This window comes from Narcine bancroftii, chromosome 1 (assembly GCF_036971445.1).
Source record: "Narcine bancroftii isolate sNarBan1 chromosome 1, sNarBan1.hap1, whole genome shotgun sequence".
Lineage (NCBI taxonomy): Eukaryota > Metazoa > Chordata > Chondrichthyes > Torpediniformes > Narcinidae > Narcine > Narcine bancroftii.
The window spans coordinates 370,384,905-370,397,310 of NC_091469.1; the positions used below are offsets into that span (position 1 = coordinate 370,384,905).

Consider the following 12,406-nt stretch of genomic DNA (forward strand, 5'->3'; position numbering starts at 1 on the left):
AAGGAGAGTGTGGGGTGATCAGTCGCAGTCTCCAGGGCCCCTGAGGTAGCCAAGTCCCTGATGGAAACAGTGACCTCGTGTCTATCCGGATATGCCACGTAGGCATATTTGGAGTTGTAATGGAGGAGGTGGACCCATTCAACCAATGAGTCAGACTTATGGTTCCTCACATTGCCTCCAGGACAGGCCCTGGAGACATCAGCCATGCTGGTAGTGTGGCCCCTTTCACAGATTTCCTGGGGAAGGAAAATATGCATTCGTGTGATGTAGCATTTGTGGTGGTGTGCAGCAGGGACCTGGTCGAGTGGAGAGCCTCCAGGAGAACCTCCTGTCAGCAGGAGACTGGGAGGCCTTTGGACTGCAAGGCCAGGATGACTGCCTCCCAGACCGTACCATTCTCCCGCTCCATTTGCACATTTCCCCGGGGGTTGTAACTAGTAGTCCTGCTCGTGGACATGCCTCTGGACAACCGGTACTGGGGAAGCCAAATAGAGTGGAAGAGGCTGCACAGGGCCTTGATGGCTGTGGTAGTGGTCATGTGCGAGCAGGGGATGGCAAATGGAAAACAGGAGTATTCATCAATGATGTTAAGGAAGTATACGTTACTGTCAGTGGAGGGAAGGGTCCTTTAAAGTTGACACTGAGTCACTCGAAGGGACAAGTGGCTTTAATAATCCCTGTCTGGCTGGTAGAAGTGTGGCTTGCACTCAGCACAGACCTGGCAGTTCTTTGTCATGGTCCAGATTTTGTCAATGGAGTACAGCAGGTTGTATGCTTTAACAAAGTGAAAAAACCTGGTGACTCCAGGGTGACAGAGATAACTATGGATGTTTTGCAGTTGGTTGATCTGGGCATTGGCATGTTCCATGGGACAGGGCGTCCCAGAGCTGGTCGAGAGCATTGGGAGACTTTTTTGGAGCACTGCTGCTGTAGTCTGGTCATTGGTGGGGGTGGGGGGGAGGGGGTGGTGCAGTGGTTGTGGCATGTCCCAGGATGGCTGCGACTGGGGTGACCACAAGGTTGCCATATTGTTGATCGAGTAGGCCTCCATGTTCTGGAGAGCCACCTCCAGCATACCTGCCAGCTTGACTTGTCTCCTCAGACTGAGTTCCCCTTGCTCCAAAAGTCTCTTTTGTATGTAATTCAACCTGATCCCCATGATGTAGGTGTCTCGGATCAGGTCCTCTATATACTCCGCAGTGGACATGGCTTTGCATTCGCAGGCCCTGCCAAGTGCTCGTAGGGCCCCAAAATATTCAGCGTTTGGCTCACCAGGTTGTTGTTTTCGAGTTACTAGAAGGTGTCTGATTTAAACAACAATGATTTTACACAGATATTTCCCTTTGAGGATGTCCATGGCCTCATGGTATGTTGTGGCATCCCTGATCATGGAGTACAAACCGGGAGTGCAGCTCTTGCAGTTGTTGCAGTTTGTTAGTCTTTGATCGCACAATGGTAGAGGAGGCCTGCAGAAATGCTTCAAAACAGTGCAGCCAGAGTTCGGAGCTGATAGATGTGTCAGGCGATTGAGAGTCGCTTTTCTGGTTTGAGGATCTGCTCCATTGTAGAAAACTTCAAGTGAATTAAATTGATACACCATCAATCACTCAGGAGACTATTTCAGAGAAACCAATAGGCTTTAATTCACTTGTGAACGAAGAATATCTCTACTGTTTGGCTGTCCTGCACTGAGTTGCAGGGGGCTGTGGAACAGTTACTTTTATAGAGAAGCCTGTGGGGAGGGGCCATAGGTACAACCTAAATCCTTGACCATATAATTATACATTACTGTGGTTTACTACAGAATGTTTGCATAAAGTAATGATAGATTATGGATGTGAGTTAAACATGAAAGTTTGTAGACACTATGATTGAAGTAAAAGCACAATGGTGGAGAAACTCAGCAGGTCAGACAATGTACTTTATAGAAAAAAGATACATAACTGGTGTTTCGGCCTTGAGCCCTTCATCAAGGTATGAGCAGAATTTGGGCAGGTTCCCAAACAAAATGGTGGTGTGAGGGGGTGCAGGGGAGGAGGTAATAGATGGATAAGGGAGGGAAGGCATAACAGCAATATCAGGGAGAGTGGAGGATGGCTCTGTCAATGGAGAAGGACGGGGTGGAGAGCCGGAGAAAAGAAGACAGAAGGAAAGGAAGAGAGAAAGAATGGCTAGTGAGTTAGCAGAAACTGGAGAAGTTGATGTTAATGCCATCTGGTTGGAGAGTGCCCAGAAGGAATATCAGGTGTTGCTCCTCCAATTTATGGGTGGCCTGGGTTTGACAGTACATGAGGCTATGGATAGACATGTCAGTGTGGGAGTGGAGTGGGGTATTAAAATGGTTGTCCAATGGGACAGTACAGGAGGCCATGGACAGACAAAGAGTATGGATTGTCCAACAAATATGGAAAAACACTACGTGACAGACTATTACACAAAATTTCCAGAAGTAATCTTGTTGGACCTTGGATAGTGGAAATATTTACCCCTTTACCTATTTTCTGATTGCAGTATCAGGAAATGCAAATATTTTATGTTGTTCTGGTGCTATTTATGATGCTTATCTTAACTCAGGAAATCAAATTGACTGTGGCTCATACCACTTAATAATTAGTTCTGTCTTTCTCGGCCTGGTTGGTTATAGCAAATTATTTATTCCAAATAACATCAAGAAATAGCTGAGAGAACTGGACACAGCAAAAGGCTGTCCAGTCAGACATCCTGATTGCCGTACCAATGACAGGCTCTCCAGAGTAAACTGTGCCTAGTACCAAGCTGTTCCATCACATTGACATTGCTGGCATCTATCCAACAACAAGGAAATTGCCCAGAGATGCCTTGTTCATAAAAAGTAGGACAAATCCAAATCTGTTTAACTGCAGCCCAACCAGCAACAATTTCAATCATCAGTGGTTGGTGTCATCAGTGCTGCAATCAAGTGGCAATTATTTGTCCATAGTCTGCTTACCAATAATTAATTTTCAGCTTCAGACTTTATACAGCTGTGGATCAAAGAGCTGATCCAGAGATGATGTGGAAGCTGTTAATATCAAAGCAGAACTCAACTGAGTAGATCACCCAGGGATCCTGTGAACACTGAATTCAATGGGAAAACATCTATCAGTGGAGTGATTGTGATACTGCATGAAATGAGTCCTGTGGCCCACTGAGTCCATCAAGAACTGAGTCCTACACTGATCTCATTTCCTTCTCCCCATATTCCCATTAACTCCACCAGATTCTACCACTAATTTACACATTAGAGGTGGTTTATGGTGTCCCATTAACCTACCATTGCATATATGTAAATCAAAACTCCCAGGAGAAACCCATAGGGAGAACATAAAGACAGCACTAGAGGAAGGATTAAACCTAGGTCACTGGAACTATGAGATAGCACCTCAACGATCTACGGCACTGTGCAATCCTGTTTCATTATTTACTTTCTTTGCATCATCAGGTCAGAAATGATATTTGTTTAGTTACATTCAAAGGCCCTCAGCAAATGAACCTACCATTCAAACATACTCTGAGACATGACAATTAACATACATACCTCTAAGGCATCAGGCAATTATCTTCTCTTTAAAAGGAGAACCTAGTCACTTATCTTTAACATTCAATTGCTTAACATTACTGAATTCCCCATCAACAGCCCAGAAGTCACCATTTACCAGAGTCAATCTGGACCGACCCTTTAAATTACTATGGCTATTACAAGAAGTCAGAGATTGACTTTCCTGTGCTGTGTAACTCATCTCCAGTGATTCCAAAACCTTTAACAATCTATAAATTACAAGCTAAATTGGGTCTTAATAAAGAGCTTTGGCTTGAATGATGCTGCTCAAGCCACTGAGGTCCTCCAGCAGAGTGTGTTTAGCCTCAGATTCCAGTATCTGCAGTCTCCTCTGTGTGTCCAGATTGCAATGAGATAAGAGTGCAGATCCAACAGCTTTAAAAAGATTTATTATGATAGCCCTAGCTGTAGCAAAAAAATGTATTATGTCAACCTGGAAATTAGAAGACAACTTGAGATTACAACAATAGTACATCGAAATAAATAAATGTATTCCATTAGAAAAAATAACATATAATTTAAGAAATAACATCACAATATTCGAACAAATATGGGAACCATACATGAAATACAATAGAGAAATCCTACCATGGACCTCCACCACCTAAAATGACAGAAGGAGAAAACAACGAAATGAACTGACTCAGTATATAAAAGAAAAAGACAATAATTTCTTGTTTATTTTTATTAAGTGATGACATTATTTAATGGGTTTAATGTATCTTATAGATTGAACTTTGAATAAATGGGAAGGGGGGAGAGGGAGGGAGGGAAGGGAGGGGGGAAAAAGGGGAGAAAATGACATTGTATATATTCAAGAGAAAAATGTCTATGTATTTTGGTCAGTATGGTTTATAGTGTGAAAAATAAAAAAAAAATTAAAAAAGAACATGTAACCATATAGGACAAAGCAACCCACTTGATTATCACACCCTTTGCCACCCTAAATATTAAGTTCCTTCTGCTGTTATTGAAATGTGGCTGCAGTGAGTACTATCCACAGATTATACTGCATTTAGTCCCATACCTACTTGGGTATTATTGGTACAATACCATGCCTAGTCAGGGATTAATACATGCAGAATACCATACCTACATAGGTAGTAATATATGATTATGCTACATGGATCCCTGACAAAGCAACAAGCAAACGTGTAAACCTTGACCTGTTCCATATCCATTGAAGGTGCAGGAAGAGTTATATAAATTAGAAAAAGATACATTTTATAAGGAAAATCTAGTTCTGTGCAGCAGTCGAATCTAAAGCAGTTATGATTCCCAATAGGAACAAGGAGAGTTAATAATATATAGTAATTAATAAGGGATACATTAAATGCAACCTTAATCAAAATTCTTTCAAGCTACAACAGATAGGGATCTACCCAGTATGAATCATTGTCTATGCAATTAAGATAAAGAACTCAAGATACAAGAGACTGCAGGTGCTGGAACCAAGAACAAAAGAAAAAAGCCTTTTGGAGGAACGCAGTACATCAAGTAGCATGCATGGGGTGAAATGGAAAGTCAGCATTTCAGACCAAATCCTTTCTTCAGGACTGAGAAAGGAGAGGGAAGATGGGCTTTATTAAAAGGTTGGGGAGGTGGGATAGGGTGAGGTTATTAAGTGATTGGTGACAGAGAGAGACTGAATTTAGAAATCCATGATAAATAGAACCAGATAAATGAAACCTTCTCCCCGTAGTCTACTTCCTCTCTGCTTTTCAGCCACCTCAGTCCTCTTACACATACCCTTCTTTTGAATACTCTCAGCCCCCTGTTACTGCTCCTTTACCTACCTATCACCCACCATGCACTATATCTCACCCAACCCCTTCCTTTCATCAAAATCCCTCCTTTACATGGTTTCACCAACCTACTTCCTGCAGTTATCTACCTATCACTATTTGTCAACTCCAATGCTCCATCTGCCTATTAACCTTCACCTTTACCTGTTGGCCATGTGTACTCTTCAAATACTAGAGGTTATGGCGACCACACAAGATTAGTGGTAAAACACAGGATTCTGTTGACACCGTGGTTATGTGAAAAAACACACAAAAGGTGGAGAAACTCAACAGATCAAACAGTGCCTTTATGTAGCAACGGTAAAGATACATCACCAAATTTCAGCCTTGAGCCCTTATTAGTGGGTCTGCTTGTGGGCTGAACTTGGGTTGATCACTAACTGTTTGGGCTCACTATCCTCCAAAAGGCCTGGAGGCCTCACATCTATAATTGTCCTGTAACTAGCCTCCAAATCACAATATGCTGAAGTCAAGAACTACTACACAATACAGGGTGTCAAAGGCCTGGTTCAATGTTCTTAAAAGTCTTTGATGATCTGAGACATTTAAAAGCCAAGTTGATTCCTTTATAAAAAAGTAATTTTAAAGATTAAATAATCTATTAATGAATTAAAAGTTTGTGTGAAAATAAAAATAAGTAAATCAAAATTGAGCAAACATTTACCTTTTTAATGTATGGCAGCAATCGCATTGAAATGAATGGGACCATGCCAGATGTGGTAACTACATTTCCCATCTGACTTCCTTCAGTACTCCCTTCTCTCTAAGGCAGTCATTCAGGATTCAAGCAGGTTTGTTGTCCATCCAGTTTTGTGAGTTCTGACATGATCAATGAAGCCAATACTGGAAATGCAGATTCTTTCACATATAGGTCAAGCGGCTAGTGCCTGGCAAACTTGCACAGGTGGATCTTGAACCATTGACTACTTTTTCTACAAGGTAACCTTGCTTAGAGGGAGGGGATAGATTAGATTCAGCCTTTTTTGTTTTTCTTTTATTACTATTTTTAGATTAACTTGCTAAATAAAGATTTAATTATGGTTGTCATAGATCATATTAAATTAGATAGAATTTACTCTTTGTTTAGATCAGAGGTGGGCAACCTTTTTTTAAAAGTCACATTCCACTTTCAGTAATCACTATGTCATTGGTGCTCTGTGAATAGTCAACAATGAGTTAAGGTGGTATGTGTGTGGGAAGGGAAGGTTGAGAATCACTGCTCTAGACCCAATTGTTACAGAAATATTTTGCTTGAGAAAAATTGTTATTGGCCCATTTCCTTTGGAGTTAAGAAACCATGCACATAATGAGTCAATTAGGTACAATTAAAACAGTAGTTTTCAAACTTTTTCTTCCCACTCACATCCACCCTAAGCAATCCTTTACTAATCACAGACCACCTATGGGATTGAGAATACTTAAAGTGGTATGTGAGTTTTTTTAAAGGATGCCCACGCCTGGTTTAGATCAAGGGATTGCCTAATATAGTGTGCTTATTTTCTATCCAGAATTATTTTTTTAAGAAATCTTGTTAAATAAACAATACAGAGAGGTTTTCAATTTATGATATATATATGATATAACCTGTTATTTGTTTTATTAGAAGACTTTGTATGTAGGATTTATATGTTAAACTCAATAGAAATATATTTTTTTTAAAGGTGACTATTGATTATCAGCCAATTGAAAATTTCAAAGTTCAAATTTATTGTTGGATTAGGCAGAATTTCTCATTACCAGTAACTGTAAACTGTACTCATTAAGAAAGATATGAGTACAAAATTGAGGTCAGGTGTCCCAAGCAGTTGGAGCAAGATTCAGAAAGCTCAGACTGAGCAGGAAGAAACTGATTGGGCAATTGAGGTCAGGTGGCCCAAGCATCACAATGAAAGTGAAGGAAAGTAATACAGTGGTCAGTGTTAAAGCTTTGGTGTAAAAAGGCTGAGGTGGTGGTACAGGATTTGAAGAAAATAAGAGACACCCTATTTGAGGAGCAAAAGAGGTTAATCAGGTAATGTTTTGTTTATTTTTTTTCCCATAGTCATAAACAATGAAAATAGCAGCTAGGGCAGGGGAATGCACCTCTTTGAGAATGTGGGTAGTCAGGGAAGCCAGCAGTATCCCTTTCAGCTTCATCTATGAGAAGAGCATCCAGCTGTAGCTCCTGACAAACTGAGTTAATGAAGTGGAGTTGTATGAATTCTGGATCATTCAGAAAGTGGTGGGTGGGGATTTGATAGACAGGCATTAGAGGGATGTTATTGTGATGATATGCTGCGGTACATCACTCGGCCAACAGGTGGCCTAGAGACACGGCACCCGGCCTAATAACATCTGACCACCAGGTGGGCCAGAGGGCCCATGGTATAAAGCAGAGGTCCCGACTGTATTTTTCTCTCCCTCTCTCTCTCTCCCTCTCTCCAGACAACTGTCTTGGGTAAACTTATACCTCTCATTTTGTTCATTTTAGATTGGTCACAGTGTTTGAGCTACCAAAAGAAAATAGACACACATACCGAGAGCAGTTCAATTTATACAAATGTTTATTACTAATTCAAAAGCTGATTTCACACTACAATATGCAAGCCCTTCCCAACTATACTTACCAACCCTTGGACTGGTCCCAACTGCCGAAGCGAGGCAACAACTGCACACTTGTAGTAGGTTGTCAGGGCGTTGGTAGCAGCTTCTCCACATCCCCCGACCGGGACGTTGCTCGGACTCTGGCTGTTCTTCCTTCTTGACAAGGGGTGTTCCTACCCCTCGGAGAGTCTAAACTTCAGCAGCAGGACCACAGGCTTATATACCCCAAAAACAATTAATCATGCGCCTACTCCTTCTAACATTTGTCAGTCAAAATCAAAACTGAACATTATATTCTACAATTTACAAGATTAATTATTATGGAACCAGGATGTTATGATTTCCTGGTTTATCTCGTAGATACAAAGACTTATTAAAACTTCTCAAGCAAGACAGGTTGTGACCAATTCGTCAATTTCAGAGTGTTGCATTTGACAACTGCTTTCCCTGGGCCTCACAGTGGAATTCCATTTCAAAGTGTATCTTCAGATAAATCCCCATGGCTGAGTTTAATTACATCTGCTAGTTCTGAAAGTAAGGTGACCTGCATGTGGACCCAGTGTCGTCAGTTCCACATAAGCAAAAAGCATCTGGGCACATGGTTTTAATCCTCCATTACATTCCACCCCTTGGTCACAATCTGTCATTTGCGAGGCCTAACCGGTATTTGAGTACAGAGGGAGCGAAAAAAGAGAAATCAAAACAACAATTACAAAGATAAGCAATGACGCGAGCAACCAACGGAGGATAGTGTGGCCCACTCCCCCAAATGTAGCAGTTAGCCATGAGAAAAGATTCCAACCAAGGCTCAAATTATCCTTGTTGGCCACAATACTCAGATACTGGAGCTCACGAACAGATTTTGAAACATGCTGAACAATAACATATTTATATAAGCTGCACTTGAGGCAGGTGACCGAGGACTTCCTTGGTGTAGTGCATCGGACCGTGTTTCCCACGGGGAACTCTCTCGGAACGTCCTCGAAATTACAAATCCAATTGCTGGCATCAAAGCAGCTGTTAAGCCAGATCACCAGGAGTGTAAAATGGAGAACCTGGAACAAAGAAGCCTGACACATGTCACTCACGATACCGTAAGCATTCAGTGTTTAAACAGACTAAATCATCCTGTCCCTCAATAGCTACCCACCGAGTGTTACCCTGGGCAGGTGTCACTATTTCCCCTTTTACAGGAGGGCCACTACCTGGTGGTGCCACCCATACCTTTTGTCCAACATTCTCTAGTTTGGGAATGGGGGGCAATGACTGTTTTTCCTCTGGAATAGGCTGTAATTCAGGAGCGTGAAGAAGTCAATGGAAAGGTGTACCTCCTTTTAAAGGGCGATGATTCAAATTGTCGACTGCCTGCTGCAGCACATGGCACAATCCCTTCTGGGTCCCCAGTGATGTTAACAAACAAATTTGTTCCTTCAGTAAGCCGTTCATTCATTCAACTAACCCGGCAGCCTGCAGCTAATAAGGAATATGGTAAACCCATAAAATACCGTTGTCATTTGCCCAATCACAGATTGCTTTCCCGGAGAAGTGTGAGCCATTATCAGAGTGAATCTCCTCTGGAACATCATAACGATAAATCAAATGGTTTAGTCCTTGGATAGTGCTAGCTTGGTCAGCCGTCTTGGTGGGAAAAGCAAAAACCAGGCCCGAAAAGGTGTAAACCATTACTAGGACGTAATGTTTACCCATACAGTCTAGCATGGGGCCTATGTGATCAATTTGCTAGACCGCAGCTGAGTGAGCACCCCATTTTATTTGGCCATGCGGACCAGGTGGAATGGTATGGAACTTCACAAGCTGACATTCTGGGCATGTACGTGCGACCATGTGGACATCATCCTGATGGACAGGTAAAGCATGTGTACGGGCCCACATAGCTGATCCCTTCTCCCCCAAATGACCACTCTGTTCATGTGCCCATCGAGCCAGGAGGATGGTATCAGCACGGCTGATAGTGGCAAGCTGATCTGCTACTGCATTATGTTGTGCCATGTTAGTCGCCATATTGGTATGGGCATCAACGTGATAAATGGTTATCTCACTGTGGTGGGAAGCATCCCACAACAGCTGCCACAACTCTTTGCCCCATACTGGGCGGTCATGTATCATCCAGTTGTTCTTTTGCAAATCAGGCATCCATACCACAAGTCCATTAGCCACAGCCCAGGAATCAGTAAACAGGTGAAGAGGGTGATCATGGGGATCTAGTGGTAAAGTTACTGCCTTCAACTCAGCATACTGACTGGAGCCACCATCCCCCTCCTAAGTGAGTTCCTGACCTGGGATGGTAAGCCACCTGTTCGTGTATGTGGCCCACCCCTTCAGGCCCTCTGGTCGCACGACTCTGAATATACCACTTCCATTTAACAATAGAAGACTGCTGAGCCCGCCCGATCTTTAGATTAGCATCATTAGCCAGGACCCAATTCATTATAGGAAGTGCAGGTCGCAATTGAACATCTGCATCACCTGTCATTCTTTCAGTCTCTAGCAGGGCCCAGTAACAAGCTAGTAACTGTTGTTCAAAAACAGAATAACGAGTGGCAGCCTCGTGACCAGAATCCCAGTGGGACTCGGCGACCCTCTTGTTTCTGCCAGAGGCTCCAAGAAGCCACATCATCAATATAATGGTGAATTGAGAGGGAAGGCGATACTGGAAGGTGGGTGAAGGTATACTGGCGCCCCTTCCAGGTAAAGGCGAACTGATCCTGTGAGTCCTCAGCTATAAGAATACTGAAGAAGGCGTTAGCGAGATCAATGACAGCATACCATGTTCCTGAGTTCCCAGTAGCAATGTTTTCAATAAGGGTAACAATGTCCGGAACTGCTGAAGCAAGTGGTGGGGCATGTTTGTTCAAAAAACGATAATCAACTGTCATTCTCCAGGAGCCGTCCGGCTTCTGGACCGGCCAAACAGGGCTATTAAAGGGTGATGTTGTGGGCCTCACTACCCCTTCTTCTTGCAGAGCATCGATGGTGGCAGTAATCTCTTCCTGCCCCCCAGGGAGAAGATATTGTGGAATGCACACTGGTTTCATGGGGGCTGGCACCATCACAGGATCCCACTTAGCCTGACCCACTACTAGCTTTTTTGTAATAGTTCAAATTCCAAATTCAAATCCCCCTTGGCTAGTATTAAGGGCCATGCCGGCCAACATATTAATACCCAGGATACACTCGTCAGTAGCAGCCACCAGGGCATGTAACCAGACAGGGGAAGGGCTATCATCCACCATGGCACAGACTTTTATTTCCTTTGCCAGGGTGACTGCTCCTCCCAACCCCTCTATTCGAAAGGCCGGTCCAGTCCAGAGGTCGGGGTTACCAGGAATTACCGAATGCTCTGCACTGGTGTTGACCAAAGCCAAGTATCGGCGATCATTACCCCCACCCCAGTGGATTGTTAATGGTATGTAGGGTCGCGGATCCCCGTGTGTGCGCCGTGACTCGATGGAGTAGACACGGGAATCCTACCCACACCTTCAGGCTTCAGAAGGGTTCGGGGGCTTCCAGGACCACATGCTATTGTTATCCTTAAGAGCCCGTTTAACCCATTGTTTTACCTCATCACGAGTAACTGGAGCAGGAGAAGCCAGCTCGATAGAAGCAGCAGTGGGAGCAGAAGGCACAGCTGGGCCAGGAGGACTCAGCAGCTGGGGATGATGTTCCCCTGCTTTTCTCTTATAAAGGGCATAAAGGACTGCAGTAGGTTTCCCATCAATATCACTTTTAGGTATGCCTAACTTTAACAAGGTTAGAAAAAGGTCCTTTCTTGTCGGTCCGTTATTAGCAGCACCCCTCTCTTTTCATCCTGCTTGTCTGATGTAACCTGGGCTGTATGTGAGTGGATTTTACCTCCCAATTATAATTCTCGAAGCCCAGATAAGGCGTTCATCACCTCAGACACAGGGTGCCCAATTAGCGGACTAGTTACGGACAGAACTAATCCCCGTGTGGTGGGTTGGGTGGAACGAACCAATCTGGTATGCATTCCGGCAGTGAATATCTCTTCATCAGGGCTCCCCCCATGTACCCACAGCCTCAAACGCCCTGCATGCAAGGCAGAGGCCAGGGCCTGTTGACGAATTACAGCTATACCCTCCTCTGGGGTTCTCCAATTGTTTTGCAAATGTAAATCCCAATCTATTAGTGATGGGTATACTCGTAGCAGGGCATCCCCTAGAGTAGTAAGTAAGTAATCCATCTCTCTCCCTCTACCCCGCAGCTCAGCAGTGACCCTGATATCAGTAGACAATGTTCCTAATCCCAACAATTCCTCAGGGGTTAAAAATACATTACTCCCCCCACCGCCTTGTTCCCAGACTAGGCTGCCAGGGTTTCTCCTGCCTTTTGCCTAAATCGATCTCCAATGGCAGCCACCTCTTTTATAGAGAAGTCACGTATCAGTGACTGCTTCCAACCC

At 43.5% G+C, this 12,406-nt stretch overlaps 1 protein-coding gene across 10 annotated transcripts in view; it reads left to right on the forward strand.

Annotated features, from left to right (window-relative positions):
• Positions 1-7,284: 7,284 nt before the first annotated feature.
• kcnh8 (potassium voltage-gated channel, subfamily H (eag-related), member 8) overlaps positions 7,285-12,406 on the forward strand; it is a 340,322-nt gene continuing 335,200 nt past the window's right edge. For all 10 annotated transcript variants that reach the window (XM_069913171.1, XM_069913166.1, XM_069913145.1 and 7 more), the window contains exon 1: positions 7,285-7,393. The gene's annotated coding sequence lies outside the window, so the exon portion shown is untranslated. The remainder of the gene's footprint in view (positions 7,394-12,406) is intronic.